Here is a 23,697-nt window from a genome sequence, read left to right as displayed (position 1 = left end):
AAGATAACACGATAATCTCCAAACACTTCAAAACTAAATAACACACTTATAAATAATTCATGAGTCCAAGAGGAAGTCTTCAGGGAAATTTAAAATGCATTGAACTGAGTGAAATGACAATACAAATATCAAAATGTGTGGCACACAGCTGAAGCAGTACTAAGAAGGAATTCTATAGTACTAAAAGCATATATTACAAATGAAGTACTAAATACATATATTAGATAAAGTCTCATATCAATAATCTAAGCTCCTACTTCAAAAATCTGAACAAGAAGAGCAAAATAAACCCAAAGCAAGCAGAAGGAAGGAAATAATAAAGAACACAAATCAATGAGATGGAAAATAAAAAAACAATAGAGAAAATCAGTGAAATGATGAGCAGTTCTTTGGAAGTATCAGTAAAATTGACAAATCTGTAAGACTAACCAAGAAAACAAAAAAAAGAAGACACAACTTACAAACATCAGGAATGAAACAGGAGCTACTACTACAGACCATGAGGACATCAAAAGATAATAACACTCTACAAACAACTCTATATGCATAAATTTGACAACTTAAGTGCAATGGGCCAATACCTTAAAAAACACAAACTATCATAAGTCACCCAATAGGAACAGATAATTTGAATAGCAATATAACTATTAAGGAAATTGAATTTGTAATTTAATAGTTCCCCCTCAAAAAAAAAAAAAGTCTAGATCCATATGGCTTCATTGGAAAAGCCTACCAAACATTTAAAGAATTAACAGCAATCTGCACTATCTCTTCCAGAAAATAGAAGAGAAAACACGTCCCACCTCATTTTATTAAGGCAATGTTACTCTGCCTTAACAAAACCAGTCAAAGAGTACAAAAAAGGGAAACTATAGTCCAATATTCCTCATTAAAAACAAACATGCTTAAAAACACATTAGCAAATAGAATTCAGCAACATATAAAAAGAATTATACAGCATGACCAAGTAGAATTTATTCCAGGGATACAAGGCCAGGTCAATATTAAAAAAATCAATTGGTGTAATCTACCATAGTAATAGGCTAGAACAGAAAAATCATATGATCATATCATTTGATGTAAAGAAAATATTTGACTGGGGCACCTGGGTGGCACAGCGGTTAAACGTCTGCCTTCGGCTCAGGGCGTGATCCCGGCGTTACGGGATCGAGCCCCACATCAGGCTCCTCCGCTATGAGCCTGCTTCTTCCTCTCCCACTCCCCCGCTTGTGTTCCCTCTCTCGCTGGCTGTCTCTATCTCTGTCAAATAAATAAATAAAATCTTTAAAAAAAAAAAGAAAATATTTGACAATATTCAATACCTATTCATGATAAAAGCTCTTTTAAAAAGTCAGAATAAAGGGCAAAATTTCACAACTTGATAAAGAGTATCTACAAAGAAAATCTATAGCTAATATCACAGTTAATGATGAAAGACTGATATGGAAAACAGTGTGGAGTTCCCTTAAAAAGTTAAAAATTGAGCTACCCTATGATCCAGCAATTGCACTACTGGGTATTTACCCCAAAGATACAGACATAGTGAAGAGAAAGGCCATATGCACCCCAATGTTCATAGCAGCATTGTCCACAATAGCTAAATCGTGGAAGGAACCCTTCAACAGATGACTGATTTAAGAAGATGTGATCCAGATATACAATGGAGTATTACTCAGCCATCAGAAAGAACGATTATACAACATTTGCAGCAACATGGACGGGACTGGAGGAGATTATGCTAAGTGAAATAAATCAAGCAGAGAAACACAATTATCATATGGTTTCACTCATTTATGGAACATAAGAAATAGGGAGATCGGTAGGAGAAGGAAGGGAAGAATGAAGGGGGGTAAACAGAAGGGAGAATGAACCATGAGAGACTGTGGACTCTGGGAAACAAACTGAGGGCTTCAGAGGGGAGGGAGGTGAGGGATTGGGATAGGCCAGTGATGGGTATTAAGGAGGGCACATATTGCATGGTGCACTGGGTATTATATGCCAAATAATGAATCATGGAATATTGCATCAAAAACTGGGGATGTACTGTATGGTGACTAATATAACAAAATAAAAATTATTTTTAAAAAAATGATGAAAGACTGAATGCTTCCCCCCTGAAGTCAGGAAGAAGGCAAGGATGTTTGCTCTCACTAGTCAACATAGTATTGGAGGTTCTAGCCAGTGCAATAAGACAAGAAAGGGGAATAAAGGCATACAGATCAGAAAGGAAAAAATAAAACTATCCCTATTTATGGATGACATGATTGTCTACACAGAAAATCCCAAGGAATCTACAAAACACTTCCTGGAACTAATAAGTGAGTTCAAAAAGGCTGCAGGATACAAGTTAAACATACAAAAAAATCAATTGTATTTCACTACACTACCAAGGAACTCATAGACAGTGAAATTTAAAAATACAATGCTATTTATAATTGTAAAAAAATAACTTAGGTGTAAATCTCATAAAACATTACAGGATTTATTTATTAAAACCACACAACACAATGAAAGAAATTGAAGATCTAAGCAGACATATGATGTTATGGACTGGAAAATAGCATAGTAAAGCTGCTGTCACTTTTCCCCAAAATGAGAGGTTTAACAATTCCTATAAAATCTCAAGAGAGATTTTTTTTTGCAGATATAAATAAGATTATTCTAAAACATATATGGAAAGGCAGTGAAGTTAGAATAATTAAAACATTTCTTAAAAAGAGTACAGTGGGCAGAAACAGTATACCCAGTTTCAAGATTTATTATATAACTATAGTAATCATGATTGTGTGTTAATGGCAGAAGATAGATAAATAGATCAATGCAACAAAGTAGAGAATCCATAAATAGACCCACATAAATATGCCCAATTGATTTTTGACAAAAGTACAAAATTAAAATTCCATGGAGTGAAGATAGCATTTTCAACAAATGATACTGGAATGATTGTACAACTGCTGGGAAAAAAAATTAACCTCAACCTAAGTCTCAAACTTTATACAGAAATTAATTCAAGGCGCCTGGGTGGCTCAGTCAGTTAAGTGCCTGCCTTCGGCTCAAGTCATGATCCCAGGGTCCTGGGATCGAGCCCCACATCAGGCTCACAACTCAGCAGAGAGTCTGCTTCTCACTCTTCCTCTGCCTGCTGTTCCCCCTGCTGTGCTCTCTTTCTGTCAAGTAAATAAATAAAATTAAAAAGAAAAAACAAAAACACCCCAAAATTAATTCAACAAAGGTACACTTGGTTGGCTCAGTCAGAAGAGCATGTGACTTTCGATCTCTGGGTGTTGAGTTTGAGCCCTGCACTGGGTATAAAGTTTACTAAAAAAAAAAGTAAACTTAAAGAAATAATAATTCGACATGGATCATGGACTTCTTAGATTTTAATACCAAAAGTGTGATCCAAAAAGGGAAAATTGACACATTGAATATCAAAATTAAAAATATTTTCTTCATGAAAGACTACATTAAGGGGATGAAAAAAATACTGGGAGAAAATTTTGGAAACCACATATTCAAAAAAGGAGTAGTATGGAGAACATATAAAGAACTCTGAAACTCAACAGTCAAAACACAAAAGGTTCAATAAAAAAGTGGGCAAAAGGCATGAAGAGACAAACAGATGGTAAATAAGCATATGAAAGGACTTTAGGGGTGCCTGGGCGGCTCAGTCACTTAAACATCCAACTCTTGATATTGGCTCAGTTCATGATCTCAGGGTCCTGAGATTGAAACCCACATCTGGCTCCGTGCTCAGCAGGAAATATGCTCCTCCCCCTCTGCTCCTTGTCCCCCTCCCCTGAGCTTGCTCTTTTTCTCTCAAAATAAATAATAAAGTCTTTTTTTTTTTTTAAAGAATAGATTTCAACATCGTTAGCCATTGGAGAAATGCAAATTAAAACCACAATGAGGGGCGCCTGGGTGGCTCAGATGGTTGAGCGTCTGCCTTTGGCTCGAGTCATGATCCCAGGGTTCTGGGATTGAGCCCCACATAGGGCTCCCTGCTCAGCGGGGAGCCTGCTTCTCCCTCTCCTACTGCTCCCCCTGCTTGTGCTCTCTCTCACTCTCTCTGTCAAATAAATAAATAAAATCTTTTAAAAAAACCCCGACACAATGAGATACCACTACATATCTATCAGAATGGCTAAAATAAATAATGATGACAACACCAAATGCTGGTGAAGATGAAAGAAACTGGATCGCGTATGGATTTCTGTTTGATAGGGGTATAAAACGGTACAGCCACTCTGGAGAATAGTTGGGCAGTTTCTTGAAATACTAAACACACAATTACCGTACGACCCAGCCATCGTACTATGCGGCAGATTTTCTTTTCACAGAGAAATAAAAATTTATGTTTACACAAAAACCTGAACAAGAATGTTTATAATGTTTATAGCAGCTTTTTTAGTAATTGTCTGCTCCTAATTGGAAACAACCCAGGTGTCCTTCAAGGGACAAATGGTTAAACTGGGATATAGCATACCATGGAAGAGCACTGAGCAGCAATAAAGAACGAATTACTCATACATGCAACAACCTACGTACATCTCCAGAAATTTATACTGAGTGAAAAAAAACAATCCCCAAAGGCTGCATACTATATAATTTCATTTGTCATTCTTGAAATGACAGAATTAGAGAAACTGAGAACAGATGAGTGGTTGTCAGGAGTTAAGGAGGAGGCGGGCAGGGAGGAAGTGGGTGTACCTATGAAATGGGCCCGTGATTTTGTGGTTTTGGAAATGTTCTGTATCTTGACTATGAATGTCAACATCTGGGTTATATTGTACTATCATTTTATAAGACGTTACCACTGGGGGAAACTGGGTAAAGGGTACATATGATCTCTTTGTATTATTTCTTACACTTGCATGTGAATCTACAATTATCTCAAAATAAAAAATTTAATTTAGAAAAGGCAATCCAGGGGCACCTGGGTGGTTCAGTCTGTTGGGTGTCTGCCTTCAGGTCTGGTCATGATCCCAGCGTGCTGGGATCCAGCCCCATTCCCGGTTCCTTGCTCAGTGGGGAGCCTGCTTCTCCCTCTCCCTCTGCCTGCCGCTCCCCCTGTTTGTGCTCTCTCTCTCTGTCAAATAAATAAGTAAAATCTTTTGTAAAAAATTTAAAAAGTAAAATAAAATTAAAAAGGCAATCCATCTGTAGCCAATCATTTCCAGCTCTTAATTTGCAGAAAGAGGCACTCAAAGCAGGGAGAATCGAGATTTATCGATGTAGCATGAATTTTAATATTCTCTGAGCTTTGTCCTCTTCTGTCACTCAATTAGGGGTCTTGCCTGCTGAGATTACTCTGGGGGTTTCCAGTCTCTCATGTATTTAATATTATTATTTGTTCATGCTTCCACGGGGCTAATTCACTCAGCTTCCAGGTTGCCCTGGCAACCCAAGACTAATGTCCTCATTTTGGTGCAAAGAGAAACCAGAAACATTATGTGCAGAGGAGCTCCAAATGCAGGCTTCATAATCCTTTCTTCTTCATATATGAGCTAGCACCTGTAGCGTGTAGCATTTGGAATCACTCTTATTTCTCCTGATCATTCAATTCCTCTTCATCTAGCACGTGTCTTAGGTCACTTCAGAAACCACTGGCAAAAGACTCTACAATCCAGCATCTCACCTGGACCGGAGTCCCTTCATTTAAGGGCCAGCTTGGGCGGACGCAAGATCACCTTCAGGCTCCTGAAGCCTTTGCTGTGGATTCAAGAACAGGGAGATACAGAGTTTCCTCCCAGCAAAGGGTTGCGTAATCTTCCTGCTGTTTTCTGGGAGTAGCAGCTCTCAGCGGACCACATTCAGGGCAGGTATGGGGTGGGGTGGGGTGGGGTGGTGAGGTGGCCTTGTTTCTTGTGCAAGAATCACCACTCCCAACCCAGGAATACAACTAGGAATTGAAACAGGCGCCTGGAAAGCAAAGGCCTTGGGAACTTTCTTTCTCAGTATATTCCATGGTTGCTCTGTGGTGGTGTCATCTGGGGGAAATCGGTGTCATGGAAAATTTTACTTCTAATTTCATCATTGAAAAAACTGGGGTAAGTGAATCAAGTTTTGAACATCTGCTGCGTGACAGGGTCTGTGCCGGGTGCTTTGCCGTGCCTTAATTCAATGAATTAAGATCCAGATCCCTGAATCGTTAAAACTCCACCCCTAAGTAAGCATTTGGATGAACCCCACTGTTTAGATAAAGAGAGTAAGGCCAGAGAGGGGGAAATGACTTGCCCAAGGTCACACAGTGGGTAAGTAGAGGAGCTAGAAGGTAAGGCCAAGGCCACCAGGATCCAATTCTTTCTTGCTGCCATTAGAGGCGGTTTAATGGAATGACTAACTGGCAGAGGGTGCAGATTCTGCCATTAGAGGGATGTGGGTTCTGTCTTTAGCTCTGCCTGGCTCAAGTTGTGTGACCTTGAGCAATTAATTTAACTTATTTTCTTCACCTTTATAGATGGGGATTAAGAATCGTTTTTGTAGGGGCACCTTGGTGGCTCAGTCGGAAGCATCTGCCTTTGGCTCAGGTCATGATTTCGGGGTCCTAGGATCCAGCCCTGCGTCATCCACCTCAGTGGGGAGTCTGCTTCTTCCTCTGCCCCTCCCCCCTGCTCCTGCGCGCGCTCCCGCTCTCTCCCTCTCTCATATAAATAACTACAGTCTTAAGAAACAAGAATTGTTTTTGTAGCCATAGGATTGTTGGAGGAATTTCAGGAGATTTTGTGTTCAAATCTCTCAGATAGTGCCTGGCATATATATAAGCGGTGTTAAACGTTAGCAATAATCCGTTTCCAAAGAGTAAGCCAGTTTGGTTCCCGGTTCCGTCTCAAAGCACTTGCATCAACCCTCATTTCCCTCAAACCACTCAGAGCTCGCTAACAATGCCCTTGCTTCACTAAAAATAGGAATCATAATCATAGCCAATGGTTTTTGTGCATGGCCAGATGCCCGGCGCTGCATTCGGTGCCCCACCAACTCCATCTCATTTAAATGACGTCGTAGCCAAATCTTGCTGTAGAAGGGGTGCTCAGTCCCTCCTGTTAGTGGCTGCTTGAAGGCAAAACGAAACTCACCCCTCCACTTTGTTGAGGCCCAGCAATAGCAGCATCAGGTACCATTTGTTGAGGGCTCATCACGAGTTAGTCACCCTGCTAAGTGCATTACTAAGCTCCTGGAATCCTTCCAGGAGTGGCTGCTACAGTCCCTATTTTACTGATAAAGAAACTGAGACTTAGGGGGGCGCCTGGGTGGCACAGTGGTTAAGCGTCTGCCTTCAGCTCAGGGCGTGATCCTGGCGTTATGGGATCGAGCCCCACATCAGGCTCTTCCGCTAGGAGCCTGCTTCTTCCTCTCCCACTCCCCCTGCTTGTGTTCCCACTCTTGCTGGCTGTCTCTATCTCTGTCGAATAAATAAATAAAAATCTTAAAAAAAAAAAAAAGAAACTGAGGCTTAGGATAAGTAAGCCACTGTTATAGCTCCTTAGGTTCTGGTGGACCATAATTTACAGAACACATATTTCTGAGGCTAATGCTTAACACGAAAAGCCGCCCCCCCCCCAACTGCAAAGATGCCTTGCTTTGGATAGTAACCACCCCTCCGCAGGTCTGCTTTGGTCATTCAGTTCCTCAGGTCATTTCCCCAAATCTTGGTATTTCAGAGCTTGGTATTTCCAAAAGGGGCTCTGGCTAGTAGCAGGACAACTTGATGTTAAAGATCAGGAAATTCCGGCCTGAAGAGGTGAAGGGAGCTGACCCAGGACACACAGGCTGACAGCCGCAAAGCTGGGACTCGAATCCGCTGATCTTTGGCCTGGGCGGCCCGGCTACTGAACAAACGGGTGAGGGACTTTGGCGAGCAAAAGGAAGGGAAGAACCCTGTTCCTCACCTGCGAAATAGGGTCAAGATGGGACTTCCTTGTGGAGTGGTGTGGCCCAGCCCAAGAATAGCGACCCAGTGCTAGGAATGCGACAATGGAAAGTGGAGGGAGGGCCGGAGCGCCAGCAGTCCCCAGAGGTAGTGGTGGGAGGGTGTGATGGGACCAGGGGCGGAACTTCGGAAGGCAGAGGCGGGAGTTCGAGAATTCGGGGCGGGGCTTGGAGATTTACGGGTTTAGATAGGCAGTGGGCGAGGCTTGTGATGCCGAGAATCGGGTTGGGGTCCGTGGGTGGGGCTTCTAGCAGCAGGGCAGGGTTTTGTGGCGCCATTTGGCCAATTCGGAAGCATTGGGAGGGGAGGCGGGCTTAGGGAGCCAGGAGGCCGGGTAAGGGTTTGGATGGGGCAGTGGGCGGGCTCAGAGGAGCTGATGTTCCGGTTTTGAGGGCCTCTGTAAGAATCTTTAAGGAGCGGGGGGAAGCGGCCCTGCAGACCCAAGCGGGTCAGTGGGCGGAGCTTTAAGAACGCCGCTCCGGGTTCTGAGGAGCAGGGGGCGTGGCTCGGGCGCGCCCATGGGCGTGGCCCTCCGGCTAGTGGACTAGCGGGCGGTGCGTGTGCTTGGGTACCGCCTTCCTCCGCAGCCCACCGGCATCCTTCGGCGCGACCAGAGGGGGCGCTAACGAGAGCGGGGCGTGGAACGAGGGGTGGGGAGTGGGCTTCCCCTCCCGGAAGTGGGCGTGGCGCCCCGCAGCCCGAGGGCCCTTTGGTTGGGCGCGGCGCGGCGCGGGGGCGGGGCCTGCGTGGCGGTGGTGGCCGCTGCTGCTGCCCGCGCCCCTCCCCCGCGCGGCGCTCAGTGCCAGGCGGGAGGCGGCAGCGGTTAGAGGCTTCGCCGGGTGTTGCAGCGGGGACTTCGGCGGCGGCGCCTCAGGCACCTCGGCCCTGGTGAGCAGCGCGCGCCTGGCGGGACCGCTCGGGAGCGAGCCGGCGGGCTGACCGGTCCTCTCAGCATGTGCCGGCGCCGGCTGACAGGAGCCGGCGGGGCGTGGAGCAGGGCCCGGTGGAGGGTAGTGGGCTGTGGTGGGCGCGCGGGGCGCGGACCCTGGGGCCGGGCCCCCCCCACCCCGGCCGGTGTGCAGCGGGTTGGAGCAGGGGCTGCTGCGGGAGGTTCGGGACGGAACCGCTTGGCCTGCGGAGGGTGAACTGGGGTCCCTGTGGGGAGGAAGCTGCCCAGGGGAGGCTTTTGGGGATTTAGACGCCTCCCGGCAGGGTGAAGAGCTGCGGGTCGGGTGGGGACAGGGCTGCCGGAGGAAGGGTTTTAGGGGTTGGGGAACCGCCTGGCTGGGTGGGGTCCGGGGTGGGGAGGGGCTGTTCGGGGCTGAGGCGCCGAGCCGCGGGGCGCCGGGCCTGGGGGCGGGGTTTGAGCCGCCCCAGGGAGTGAGTGGGTTGAGGGGGGGTGGGCAGTGGCCGGGCTCACGTGGGGCCAGGGCGAGCTGGGGCTCTGCGTGGGAGGGGCGAGGGCGGCGGTCCAGCCTGAGGGTGGCTGGCTGTGGGTGCGAGGCCAGCTCCGGGCCCTGAAGATCTAGCTCGGGGGTCGGGAAGGGCGGGGCACGGCTAGGACTGGAGTAAATGTGGACGGGGACTGCTTGGGAAGAGCGCTGAGCCGGGCGGTGGGAGCGGCGGGCTGGGAGGGCCGGGACTGGCGCGGGGGGGTTGGGAGAGGAAGAACGGAGCCGGAACGCTGGAGGGTCGGGGGCCTGGAGCGTCGGAGTGAACTGGGTGATTCAGAGACGTGTTCCCCTAATAGCGGAACAGCTGGCGAGGGACGCAGTCAAAAGGAGCGAGGTGCAGGTGGGGCTCCGCTGCGCCTAAATGACTGGGGATGAGGTCAGATGGAGAGGGTGGAAATGCAGGAACCCAGCTCTCCCGCCTGTCCACACAGGCGCGCACGCACCAGCTAGCCGTCTCTCAAATGATTTGAATGTGTTGGGGGAAGTGGCAGGCTGCAAGGGAGAGCCGAGAAGAAAGGGGCTTCCTCTTGGAGGGAGGCGCTGGTCCTGCCGTCCTTTTTTGGGAGTGTTCAAAGGGTTTTGATCGCTGGAAAAGGAAACGTAGGCTTTACTGCATCGTGGTTTAGAATCACATCCTATATTTGGCCTTAATGTAGGCTGCCCTTGTTTTGTGGTGTCTGAAGTACTTGCTCTACATGTTGCAAACGTGGGATTCGGTGTGAGAAGCAAATTGCAAGTTGTTCATCTCCCCCAGGATAGGAAGATACAAAGGCCTTTCTTCCCTATAAGACATTTAAACAGAATTGAATGTAGTGCGTGTTTTTTAAATTGGTCCTGGGTGGCCAGTGTCTTTACTTTTGGTAATAGTTATCACAAAATATTAGGCCGTTTTCCCGCTGCCTTCCTGCGTGGTTACGTTCTAAAACAGTACTTGCAGGGCTCTTAGTCACTCTATATAATAATGCATTTCATTGTCCTTATCTGGCAGAACTCTCTCCTGACACCAGGGCCTGGTAGAATAGACAAAAACATGGATTAAGTATAAGCAGTTGCTTTGTACCGCCTGTTCGTTTGTGAAGGCAAATAGATATCTGTTTATATAATTTCACTTTCTTCATTCCCTGTAAAACTGAAGAAATGGGAAAAATCTGTTTTGGACTTGATTTTTGTATATTTCAGAAAACGAACTTAAGGAAAGGAATTTTTATTTTTTTATTTTTATTTTTTATTTTTATTTTTTTGAGTGGAGGTACATTTCAGAGACACAGTGTTTGGCTATGAAGTCTAGTAGTAACCCTTGGGTCTGAGAGGTTGCATAACTACTTGGGAGGGAAGTGAAATAAAACATTCTGTTGAATGTTAGGCCTCCGTGCCGTGCAATGTTTTGTGGTAGGTGATAGTCATGTGTACTGAGGATTGAACAAAGATTGGTATAAAGGTCGGGTCCACACCTTTTTGACAAATGTGCCATATTTGTTTTTGATTATTTGTGGAAGGTACATTGAAGCCTGACGAATTTTAATAGACACATAGCAGTGAGCTATCACACTGCATACAGTATTGAATTTTTCATGTTCATTTGTTACTTTGCAAATTGTGCTAATCAGCATTTATGTCTGTTACTTTACATAGTTCAGGGTTAGATTCAGGGTGACACACAGTACTTTTTTAAACACTGTTGGATTTTTTGATTTACATTTTATGTTTAATGCACCTGTCACTTTTGGGATCCATTCCAACCATGATGAGGAGAGTCACTCCAATATCTGTGAAATGGAATGTTCAAAAGGATAAATTACCAGTTCTCAGTTATGTAACTGGGAATGGCAAATTATTTCTTAATACTTTGATTTGTCACAAACTGGTGCTTTAGAAACAGATTTTTTTTTAAAGGTTGTATTTATTTATTTATTTGTCAGAGAGAGAGAGACAGAGCACACAAGCAGGGGGAGCAGCAGGCAGAGGGAGAAGCTGGCTCCCCGCTAAGCAGGAAGCTGGACCCGGGGCTCGATCCCACGGCCCAGGGATCATGACCTGAGCCGAAGGCAGATGCTCAACGGACTGAGCCACCCAGGCGCCCCTAGAAACAGATATGATTAACTGGGCTGTTTCGCCTTTGAGTTTTTCAGAGGTGGAACAGTAATAAATTTGGGTGTCTCTTTCATAAGCAGGGTACAAATCCATGTTTGTTTTCCATTTGGTGGCTTCTCTGTGTTATCCTGTTTCTGAGTTATAAAAACTCTTTTTGACACTTCTCTGTCTTTTCCAACTTAAGGTGTCTTTTCTGTATTAAAACATGGAAATCCTCATGAATATTTCAGTATGACCTAGTACCTAGAATCTTAAGTAATAGAATCTCTCTGGGTTTTCTTTGCCCCAGTTTGGATCCTTTAAAATGAGTGAACAAGGTTCTATACTCCTTTTTGAGAGCTTATTTGTATTTCAGTAATGCATAATGGAATCTCTTTTTTTGTTTTTTTGTTTTTTGTGTTTTTTTTTTAAAGATTTTATTTATTTATGCGACAGAGATAGAGACAGCCAGTGAGAGAGGGAACACAAGCAGGGGGAGTGGGAGAGGAAGAAGCAGGCTCATATCAGAAGAGCCTGATGTGGGGCTCGATCCTGGAACGCCGGGATCACGCCCTGAGCCGAAGGCAGACGCTTAACCGCTGTGCCACCCAGGCGCCCCTCTTTTTTTGTTTTATAACTACTTTTTGAGATATAATTCACATACCATACAGTTCACCCATCTAAAGTATACAATTCAGTGGTTTTTATTATATTCACGGGGTTTTGCAGTCATCGCCATATTTTTAGAGCATTTTCATCAGTCCAAAAAGAAACCCCATACCTGTTAGCGGTCCTTCAACCCCCCTATTCTCCACCCTCTGCTGCCCTAGGCAGCCATTAATCTATTTTCTGTCTCTGTGGATTTGCCTATTTTGGACATTTCATACAAATGGGATCATTCAGTATATGTCTTTCGTGTCTCTTATTAAAGTGTTTTCAAAGTTTATTTATGTTGTAGCATGTATCAGTACTATATTCTTTTTTAATGGTCAAATAATATTCCATTGTATGGATATACCATGTTTTGTTTATCCATTCATCAGTTGTGTGGACGTGTTTTCATTTCTCTTAGGACTTGCTGGGTCAAGTTGGTTACTCTGTGTTTAACTGTTAGAGGAACTGCCAGATTGTTTTCCAAAGCAGCTTCATCATTTTACAGTTCCACCAGAATAGTATAAAGGTTTCAATTTCTCCACATCCTTGTCAACAGTTATTCTCTTACTTTTTGACTCTGGCCATCCTAGTGGGTGTGAAGCAGTATCTCATTGTGGTTTTGATTTTCATTTCCCTGATGACAAATGATGTCCAGCGTTTTCTGAAGTAATTAGCAGACAGTTGTATATTTTCTCTGAAGAAATCTATTTAGATGCTTTTCTTCTTTTTAAATTGATTATCCTTTTATTGTTATGAGTTACTTATATATTCTGGATTATGTAGTATCTTATCAGATGTATGATTTACAAAATTTTTCTCCAATTCTGTGAGTTACTTTTTCACTTTCTTGATGGTATCCTTTGAAGCACAAAAGTTTTTAATTTTGGTGAAGTCCAATTTATGCATAATGAGAGTCAGTTGATAATGGAGTTAGAATTTATTTAGAGCTTGGGTGCCTGGATGGCTCAGTTGGTTAAGCATCTGCCTTTGGCTCAGCTCATGATCTCAGGGTCCTGGGATTGAGCCCCTTCAGGCTCCCTGCTCAGCGGGGAGCCTGCTTCTCCCCCCCACCCGGTGCCCCTCCTTCTGCTTGTGCTCTTGCTGTCTCTCTCTCAAATAAATAAACAAAATCTTAAAAAAAAAAAAAGGTTACTTAGACCTTAAATCACATCCTCATCAATATTTTTTCTATAAATTAAAAACCAAATGTGAAAGGGTTAAGGAAAGATTTAAATTAGTTCTAGATCATAAAGGGTTCATCAGGAACATGCCCTTCCCCTTTTTAAATCCTCTGCTGGCTTCCCACCTCCTGTCTGTGGTTAAACTTCAGGCTTCTTCATGTGGTTGTGGATCAAGGTGTCTCTTGATTTCAGCTTGCCTCATCTCTCACTACTCTCCTTCCTATGTTTTCATCGCTGTTGCCACTTCCTGAAACTTCCTTGCCTTCAGATGTTCTTAGGATGAGCTTACTAGTTACCCCCCCCCCCACAATCTGCTGAATCCCACTTGTCCTTTGGAATCATCCATGAAACCTTCTTCACCCCTGCAGGCCGACATTGTCCCTGTCTTCACACCTCAGACATTCATCACTACTGTCTGCTACAGGGAACTGGACCCGAACTTGAGCTTAACTGTCTGAAAGGGCCTTCCATAGAAGGCAGAATGTGAGAGAGAAGTTCCTATGGGAGGCAGACACAGCGTGGTCTCGAGTGCCTTTTGGGTTATTTGCTGAATGAAGGGTTATCGACGTTAATTGGAAAGATCTTGAGGTCCGTGGGTTTCTCTGATGATTATTTACATCTTTGTTGCCTGTGTTAAAGTAACAGGAAGTACAGGGTTATCCCCCTCTGTCTTTCTGGCACCTAAGTCCAGCTCTTGCCAAAAATTGTTCATATGTAAAACCAAGCATTTGAAACATTTTCCTGAGGGCAGAACCTTTTCATCCAGGTTCTTTCCCCCTAATGAACAGTGATGACTGGTGCACAGCCTTCTCAGTAGGACAGACGGCCAGGGAACGGTTTTAGTTTGGTGTGATTTAGTCACAAAACGCAGCAAGCCAGCCCTGATGGTCCTGAGTCGGTCAGTACTGGAACCAGCCCTTCGTACACCTGATGACGGGTGTAAACTGGGTTTTCAGGGCACGCGCCTTCTTGCCTTTCATCCTTTTGTTCATGCTCTCTTGCTTCTCTCAGAGCACCTGACTCTAGTAGTCTTTAGTTATGTTTTGTGCTCCTGTGTTCACTCTTAATAGTTTCATTGAAAATACTCCACTTAGTATCTTTTTTTTTTTTAAGATTTATTTATTTTGGAGAAAGGGAGAGAGAGAGACTAAGGCAGACTCCATGCTGAGCTCAGATCCTGATGTGGGGCTCGACCTCACGACCCCAAGATCATGACCTGAGCTGAAATCAAGAATCGGATGCTCAACTGACTGAGCCACCCAGGTTTGCCCCCGGTTAGTATCGTCTTGAGAATTAGGAGAAACCGGTTGGCTATTTGGGAAAATTTCTCTTTTTGTGTTCACTGAAGTCGTTGGATTATGGTTAGGTAGTAAAGAAAAGAAAAATAAATTTCAAATTTCTTCATCCCTTTAGACTTAATGAGCCATCCCTACCTTTTGTAGTTTCTTGCTCTAAGAGAGTCTTATATTTAGAGAAACTGAGGCAATGAAAGGTGCAGGCCTTTAGAGCTAGACTGAGCTGGGTTTCACTCTTGGCTCCACTTCTTAATAGCTGTGACTGTCAGTTATCCCACCTCCCTGAGCCTGTTTTCTGTAGTGTAGGGATGTTAATGGTGTCTTGCTGGGCTACCTGAGTAGACCATGAGTAAATTTGTATTCCCTCTGTCATCATTCTTAATGTCTGTTAATGAATAGAACTGGGGAGAATCAAATAGGGTAAGTTTAATACATTTTATTTCTGAAATTAAGCTATTAATATGGATTCCCACTCCCACCTCAGCATTTTAGACTTCTAATCAAAGTTGAATTACTGAAGAGGGGAAAAATGTCTAATTTTAGATTAGGAAGGTAATACTAAAGATGAGGCAGGATTTTGTTTTATTTTGTTTTTGCCTCTGTCTGAATTAGAAATGTCTATTTAGACAAGCTTCTCTTATTCAGGCCTCCTTTGTATTCAATCTGTTTATCTATTTGAAGGAAAAATGTTTAGTTCCTGGAAAAGATTGATATCTTTTTAGCGTTTGGAAGGAGATTGCGCTGTGGTGCCTGAGACCCTCATCTGGTTATAATGTGAATGGCAGTGTTGTGATAAACTAACATTTGGGAAAGAGCCTCAGTAGCCACATGGGATGTTAAACTGGGCCTGTCATTTGAATTTCACATTAATAACAAAAATGGTTCCTCCTGTTTGCCACAGTAAAGAGAAATTCAGTCAAATTAATGCAAAGGTCAGAGTGAGAGAAAGTGGAATACAGATCAGTATAGGGAGGCTTATATTTTGTATGACTGAAGGCAATAATTTCACAATACATATCCTCCCCCTTTGGCCATGAAATTGCCTACATCAATTTTTTTAAAAATTATGAAAATGGATCATACATAGCACCAGTATCTTACCTCCTTTTGAAGAATATATCATTTTAGGGTGTTTGGGCGATTATTTCTCAAGTTCAGAAGTCCTCATTCTTTTTTTTTTTTTAATTTTATTTATTTGTCAGCACAAGAGAGCAGAAGCAGGGGAAGCAGCAGGCAGAGGGAGCGGGAGAAGCAGGCTCTCCGCTGAGCAGAGAGCCCGATGTGGGCTCCATCCCAGGACCCTGGGATCATGACTTGAGCGGAAGGCAGCTGCTTAACCGACTGAGTCACCCAGGTGCCCCCAGAGGTCTTCACTCTTGACTATCCATGAGGATCAGCTATGGACCTTTATAAATACATCTGTCTGGGCTTGTGCTCCCTGGTGATTCTGAATCATAGCCAGAGCGGAAAGTACCTTGTTGGTCTAGTCCTCCTCTTATGGGTGAAGGGACTATTGTCATAGGAGCATGAGAGACTTGCCCAAGATCTGCAACTTAACTGTTCCATCCTTCCTCCCCCAACTGCCTTCTACCTCCTTAGATGTGTCTTGTGAAATTCATTTTTAGAGTTGGTTGTGTTGATTTATAGTGTCTTTTGATTTTTTTTTTTTTTTTTTTACAGTGTAAACCTGATGTACTTTCTCTTTTTAGTCCTTGACCGAACGCACCAGTTCCCTTTTAACCTTCCACCACGGTCTTTGCCAGATCTCACAGAGTTTGCCTCTTCAGTTTATCACCACTATCAGTAGTTTGTACCAATGTTTGTGCGTTTTCTCACATCTTTAGATTGTGCATGTATTTTACACTATGAAGCTTGGTCCAGATTTTCAGGTTTTTTTAGATGAACTTAAAAATACACTTAGGGGCGCCTGGGTGGCACAGCGGTTGAGCGTCTGCCTTCGGCTCAGGGCGTGATCCCGGTGTTGTGGGATCGAGCCACATCAGGCTCCTCTGCTATGAGCCTGCTTCTTCCTCTCCCACTCCCCCTGCTTGTGTTCCCTCTCTCACTGGCTGTCTCTATCTCTGTCAAATAAATAAATAAAAAATCTTTAAAAAAAAAAAAGGGACTCCTTTAAGTTGAAAAGAAAAAATCATAATTAAAATTCTTTTTTATTTCCTCAATCTTATAATCTGACCATTAGTAAACAGTGGTTGTAGGTATTTATCTCAAAAGTTTCAAAGACCAATTAGTATTGCAAAGGTGGCTTTGCATTGCGTCTTGCCAGAGTCTTGCCAGAATAATCAGCACCATTAGGCCGTATGCATATGGAGATGCTAATTTTGATAGGAGCAAGGCTCTGGGGTACTGGAACTGCACAGATTGTAACAGGCATAGTGAAAACCCTTTAGGATTAGCAGAAGTTGATCACAGCTTCATAGTGTGGTCATTCTGGTTCCATGGAACCAAGACAAGACTGGTAACCTGGGCACAGGGCAGTTTGCTGCAAGAGCCTTTTTCGTGCCATGGTGGGGTCAGATGTGTGTCCCCATTTTCTGAGAACTGCTGAGGTCTTCGTCCTGAATGAACAGAGCTGTAGTTTTTCATTTTTGTGAAAGGCCATAAACACATGTGGGAAAGGAAGTGTTGGGAGAGTGCAGCCTTTGAGGGGGTATTTTCCACTCTTGATATTGTAGGGGTTCTTGACAGAATTCACAAGCACCTCCTCCTTAGGACAAATGCTTAATCACCATTGTTTGCTTACTTCACATGAAAGATACTTAAATTCCTTTTCATAATGGTCAAGCATTCTTTTCTAGTTAAAGATTCTAATTCCTTTCATTCTTAGGAACTTAAAGAATTGAGGCTGACTTACAAATGTAAAAACTCAGATGGTGCATGAGTGTGACTGAGAAACACATGTAAACTTGAGCTATCTTCTCCCTTAAGCAGAAGGATTTATTGGGAGACCCATCAGTTTACAAGTTAGGTGGTGAATTAATTTTGTGGTTAGTAGTGTCTTTAGCTTAACATTGTCATCCTAGTTTTTCTTGGCAAGCAAGGGAGGGGTCTCAGCCAACGAGTGCTGGCCATAGCTCTTCGGGTGGTATTTAATAAGATGCCTGTTGTCTGTTTTAGAAATGGAGTAATCTTAGGCTTTCTCTCTTATCTGAGCCATTGCTGCTTCAGAGTGCTATTATAGGAAAAGTCTAACTTCTAACAGTTTTTGGTTCTTTTGGTACCCTGAGAGTTTCATTTTGTTCTTAGACCATATAGAGATACCTTGCCTGCACTGGGCTGAAATTGTCAAGTGGAACAAATAATGCCTATCACCTGCAAAGGATGGTTGTGAACCATGTGGTTTTCGAAGCCTGAATGGTTGAGAGCCCAGATACAGTTTCTGTTTTGCAGGCACAGTGTACATTCAGTCCTCAACCCGGAACTGGGTTGTGTTCCAGAGCTGAACTCAGTTATTTGGAACTCAGATGGCATTCTTAGTATAGATTCGGTATTATAAGTGGTGGGTAAGTTCCCAGCCTAGACTGAAGAAATCTGTTTAATTCGCAGCACAGGTTTTTCACCTTTTAATGGTGGTAGTGGAGTCCTGTGAAACAGAGGGAAGGAACCATGTTCTACCCCCACCAGCCTGTGCTGGTGTATGGTGGCCTCCTGCCCCGGCAGCCCTCAACGGGCTTCATCCTCCTTTTCTTCATTTGAAGCTTCTACTCCCTGGGTTAAGCTGGTCTCCTTTAAATAGTAAAGCACATGTTTCAAATTCATTTCTGCTCATGTGTTCCTGGATGGCCACAGTCACTGTTAATCAGTGCTAGGATGACAATGAGCTTTAATTATATTATTTTCCTCACATCCCTTTACCCTTTCAGAGGTACAATATTAATATTTTAATTGTTGTTATTTATATTTTTTTTTTTTAGAGACAGAGAGTGCAGAGCGGGGAGAGGGAGAGAGAATCTTAAGCAGGTTCCACACTGAGCTCCGAGCCACAGTCGGTGCTTGATCTCATGACCCTGAGATCATGACCTGAGCTGAAATCAAGAGTCAGATGCTTAATCAACTGACCCACCCAGGCACCCCAATATTAATACTTTTAAAAAGGAATATTCCTATTAATAGATCATCTCTCTGAAATTTTGGCGTTCAGTCAGCCCAACAAGGTTTCAAGGGGAAAGTTGAACCTAAGGCCTGTGGAATCAGGGAGAGCCCATATAAAGAGGCTAGCTCTGATACCTGGAATAGGAAAGAAGCCTTGCCTGATTTTGAAAGGTTCTTCCTGTTACCTCTAAAACAGTTAATCTGCTAAGTTTTTCGAATATTCATGATCCCTTTTTTCCTCTTTCCTTTTGGAAACCACTCTTGAAAGTGTGTTAAGTTTTAGCAGTGACTTGGTTTCTTTGACCTTTGAGAAGTGGATCAGGGCAGGGTAGTGGCTGTAAATTGGGTCGGCTTGTACTGGCCAGAGCTAGGCGCTGATCTCTATATTTCTATTCCTTTATAAACTCATATCAGAAAGCACCTTCTTCCTTCAAACAATGAGAAATAATTGACCTCTCTTTTTTGTTGTTGCCTCTTTGAAGGGTTTGAATTGTCTGGGTTCCAAGAGCTCATTCAAACATTTTTATGTATAAAGTATTTTATTTGCTTTTAAAATGTGTAATAGTTTAAAAAATATGTTACAAGCTTCCTCTAGCCCTCAAGTGTATAATTCCTTTTATTTTTTTTTTAAGTAATATCTACGCCTAATGTGGGGCTCAAACGTATAACCCTGAGATCAAGAGTCATGTCTCTACTGACAGAGCCAGCCAGGTGCCCCTCAAGTGTATAATTCTCAATACTGAATTCTATGTGGGGACTGAGCTCCATGGGAGTTGAGAGGACAAGGTGTTGGAGAGTCAGTATCTATGGGTCATGGGGTTGAGGCCCTAAGGGTGTATAAAATAGCGCTTGGCAGATTTGGAACAGGTGCAGTAGAGGAGGAGTAGTGTACGATGGATAGAGGAAATAGCCCAGATTGTGGGAATTCATGATAATAGAATATATATTCTATGTATATAAAATATAAATATAGTTTAGATATGGAGTTATAAAGGTAGATGAAAATGTAATTTGGGGGTGTCACTAGTATTAATGATTCCTCTGCTAATATGAATTATATTTTGGGTTAAATGAGAAGAAATTTAAAAATAAATATCTGTATGGAATTATTTTTCAGTTTGTGAAAGTGAACACTAATACCACTATCTTTCACATTCCTTGAAGGCAGAGAATATTGTACATTTTCTGTGCCTCTATCCTCAGCATGTTGCCTGGCACACAGTAGGTGTCCAATAAATGTTTGTTGAATAATTGAACTTCAGTTTTATGTGATACACTTGTGATAGAGATGGTCAGTCTTCCCATTTTACTAGAAGATGAAATTATCAAAGGGGACTTTTCTGTGGTGTAGAAGGATTACTAATTGTGAACATTTGCTTATTATTTAACAGTAATCCAGCCCCATAATTTTTATTATAAATACTGTAAACAGTGTGTGTGTATGTGTACATGTTTATTTATTGAAACATGTTTTATTTGTAAAGCACATTTTGGAGCTCTGGTTGTTTAAAGCATGAATTCTGATGAAAAACAGGGTGACATTACATATTGGTACTTCATTGCAAATTTACTTAACTGACTTCTTGAATAAGTTGAAAATATTGGTAGCTTGGGGTTTTTAGATCTTTGTTTTGTAGTTTGGTTAGCAGCTTTGACTTTAGAAGCAATTGAAGTAACATCCCAGTGGAAGCATGCTTTCATCTTGTGAGTTTTTGCTAAAGTGGACGGAAGAAAAACCATAATTTGTATCAAGATGAGGAAAACATTGAGCTTCCCTTTCCTGTCTTTCTCCTCTCAAGTTTCTTATCCTTTAATGCATTGCCTGCCTGTTAAGTGTCCCCAGTGGATCCTGAGGGGCCTCCAGGCCAGTCCTAGGGGTATCATGGGACATCTATCAGCCCTTTTCAGGGGCTCCTGGGTTCCAAGGTTTTAATGTGTTTCAATTCATTTGACTTGAGAAATTGACAAGAACTGGGTAAATTAAGATAGGGCAAATTGTGTACTATTCCAGCCGTTGAATCATTTGGGAGTTCATTTGTGTGTTATTAAAATTTGAGAAACCATAGGCTTTGGTTTATATTGTATTAGCGATGCATGATCACAAAAAATGTGTTTTGTAATTGTGATATGTGATCACAAAGAATTGTTTTGTAGTTGTGATAAGTGATCATAAGAATTGCTCTGTAGTGGCACCTGGCTGGCTCAGTTGGTAGAGCATGTGACTCTCTTTTTTTTTTTTTTTTAAATAGAGAAAGGGAGAGCAAGAGAGGGCGCGCCCCGCACAGGGAGGTGGGGAGGGAGAGGAAGAGAGAGAATCTTAAGCAGTCTCCACGCCCAGCATGGAGCCCCCTGTGGCTCAGTTTCACAACCCTGAGATCTGACCTGAGCAGAAATCGAGTCAGACACTTAACTGATCGAGCCGCCTGGGTGTCCGGAGCAATCCACTCTTGTTCTCATAGTCACGAGTTCAAGCAGCACGTTGGGCATTGAGCCTACCTTTAAAAAAAAAAAAAGTTTTATAATTGCATTTGTGTGTGTGTGTATTTCTTGGCAGTTTTTAGAGATTACTACTAACTATAAATGTAGGTTTTTTGCTTGTCTATTATAAATGCAGTCTTTTAAAAGAGTATTAGGGATAGGAAGCCCCTGATCCTTATGTTAGTCTTCTACTCAAAATGCTTTAAAGAGGATTCTTCCTACTTTCTTTTGAGGCATATAGCATTTCTCTTTTTGTTGTATTATGCAGTCCAATTAATTTAACATAAAGAATTGACTGATTTTCTTTGCAATTCTTCATACGGTATGGAAGGAAAATAAATTTGGGGGATTGTGTTACAGTTTTGCCAGCTAAGGCTACTAAAATTTTGCTTCTTGTAATAGAATATTCACTGCCAAAATACTTAGCCCAACTGTTTTCTCCTCAAATAGGGCTTTATTTGTTTGTCTCACTTCCCTGGAGGTATTTTCATTTTATTGGTGAAATGGGATGTATGATGTTTTTTCCTCAAGAACTGAGGTCCTTGGAAGGTAGTGGGTGGTGGGAAAGTATTTATTTGGTAGTAACTGGATTTTCCTTAGTAAAGTTACATTCTTCCTGTTTCTTGTACTTTGTTGTATATATTGACATTCTATGGGTTTTTTGTCCCCTACTCCTTTTGAAGAGAGGTGTGCAGATAAGGAAATAGTTTGTATTTTTACCAGAAAGGATCAGACAAAATGATTTGCCCTAAGGTGGTAAGATTTTAAGAGGTATACTTTTCTATTTTTATAGGATGTCTGAAAATTCTGGAGACATAGATTTATATTTAAACAGTGTTAATTTCGTTTTGAAATCACTTGCTCAATATGTTTACCTTCAAGCTCTGGGTATGTCTGTGGGCAGAGTACCTTAATTTTAAAGCCTTTTAAGGCTCTTTTTTTTTTTTTTTAAGATTTTATTTATTTATGTGACAGAAAGACAGCCAGCGAGAGAGGGAACACAGCAGGGGGAGTGGGAGAGGAAGAAGCAGGCTCCCAGCGGAGGAGCCTGATGTGGGACTGATCCCAGAACACTGGGATCACGCCCTGAGCTGAAGGCAGATGCTTAAGGACTGAGCCACCCAGGCGCCCCATCTTTTTTTTTTTTTTTAAAGATTTTATTTATTTATTTGACAGAAAGAGACAGCCAGCGAGAGAGGGAACACAAGCAGGGAGAGTGGGAGAGGAAGAAGCAGGCTTCCCAGCGGAGCAGGGAGCCCGATGTAGAGCTCAATCCCAGGACTCTGGGATCACACGCCCTGAGCCGAAGGCAGACGCTTAACGACTGAGCCACTGAGGCGCCTCCCCCCCTTTTTTTTTTTAAGATTTTATTTATTTGTCAGAGAGAGACCGAGAGCATAAGCCGGAGGAGAGGCAGGCAGAGGGAGAAGCAGGCTCCCGCTCCCCGCTGAGCAAGGAACCCTATGTGGGACTCTATCCCAGGACCCTGGGATCATGACCTGAGCCAAAGGCAGATGCTTAACCGACTGAGCCACCCAGGTGCCCCGAGAGAAGGCTCTTTGAAGCTACTACTAAGAGGTGGTTCTTTGCCCTGGCTATTGACTCCCTCTGTGTACACTTCTGCATCCCAACATTTGTCACAGCAGCACATTAATGTTAGTGTGATTATTTGATTATGATGTGTGTCTTCCAGCAGATTGTAAGCTGCATGAGGGTTAGGGCCAGGTCTCCTTGCTCAGCGTTGTGTCTGCCATGTGTTAGATAATGCCAACCACATGATCAAAGCTCAGTAAATATTTGAATAAAAGAATGATGAATGACAAGGATTAAAGACCTTCTCAGCATTCCTAGTTGAGTGTATGTGTTGTATTTATAACCCTGTGGGTGCTAGTAACTAATGGAGTTCTCAGTGAATTGTGTGTCTTTATAGGGGGTTGTGGACTGGATCCCAATGAAATAAGCATTTCGTATCAACTTGTAGGCGTCAGATTACAGTAGGATCCCTAGAATAATAACATGGTGGTTGTCTATTTTGTTGGTGAAGAAACCAACAACCGTAGGACAAAAATGATTTAGTGGTTGAGTGACTGTGTCAGGATAAACTTGTGTTTTGCATCTAAGCCAGAGTTTTCCCACTCTATCTCACTGTTCCCTTGAAACATTGTCAGGAGTATAGGTTTAGTCACTGCCCGGGGTATAGGGTATTAAAAAGGGAAGACAAATTCTTCAGTGTAAGGTGATTACTTTGTTTTTTGACATCGCTAGTTTTGCCTATGACTACCCTTATGAAGATCTTCATAAAAATGTCTTTAAAACCCCCCCAAAAGATCTGGGAATCCAGTAATTTCATTTCCTGGTACAAGTATATTGGCAAAGAATTATTAAAATTTTATTCCAAGAGTAACTCCATCTGATTAAGTGGTAGAAACAGACTTAGCAAGTTTGAACACTCATACCGTGTGCTTTTTACCGGTTGTTGATAAGAGAAGTAGGTCATCGGTATAGAAAGAGTATTTCGAAACACATTC

The 23,697-nt window shown here is 42.9% G+C and overlaps 1 protein-coding gene across 1 annotated transcript in view; it reads left to right on the top strand.

Moving 5' to 3' along the window:
• Positions 1 to 8,665: 8,665 nt before the first annotated feature.
• CORO1C (coronin 1C) overlaps positions 8,666 to 23,697 on the top strand; it is a 73,445-nt gene continuing 58,413 nt past the window's right edge. The window contains exon 1 of the mRNA XM_034638726.1: positions 8,666 to 8,815. The gene's annotated coding sequence lies outside the window, so the exon portion shown is untranslated. The remainder of the gene's footprint in view (positions 8,816 to 23,697) is intronic.

This window comes from Ailuropoda melanoleuca, chromosome 12 (assembly GCF_002007445.2).
Source record: "Ailuropoda melanoleuca isolate Jingjing chromosome 12, ASM200744v2, whole genome shotgun sequence".
Taxonomy (NCBI): Eukaryota; Metazoa; Chordata; class Mammalia; order Carnivora; family Ursidae; genus Ailuropoda; species Ailuropoda melanoleuca.
Note: the sequence above shows the minus strand (reverse complement) of the source record. Positions and strands in the feature narration are given on the sequence as shown.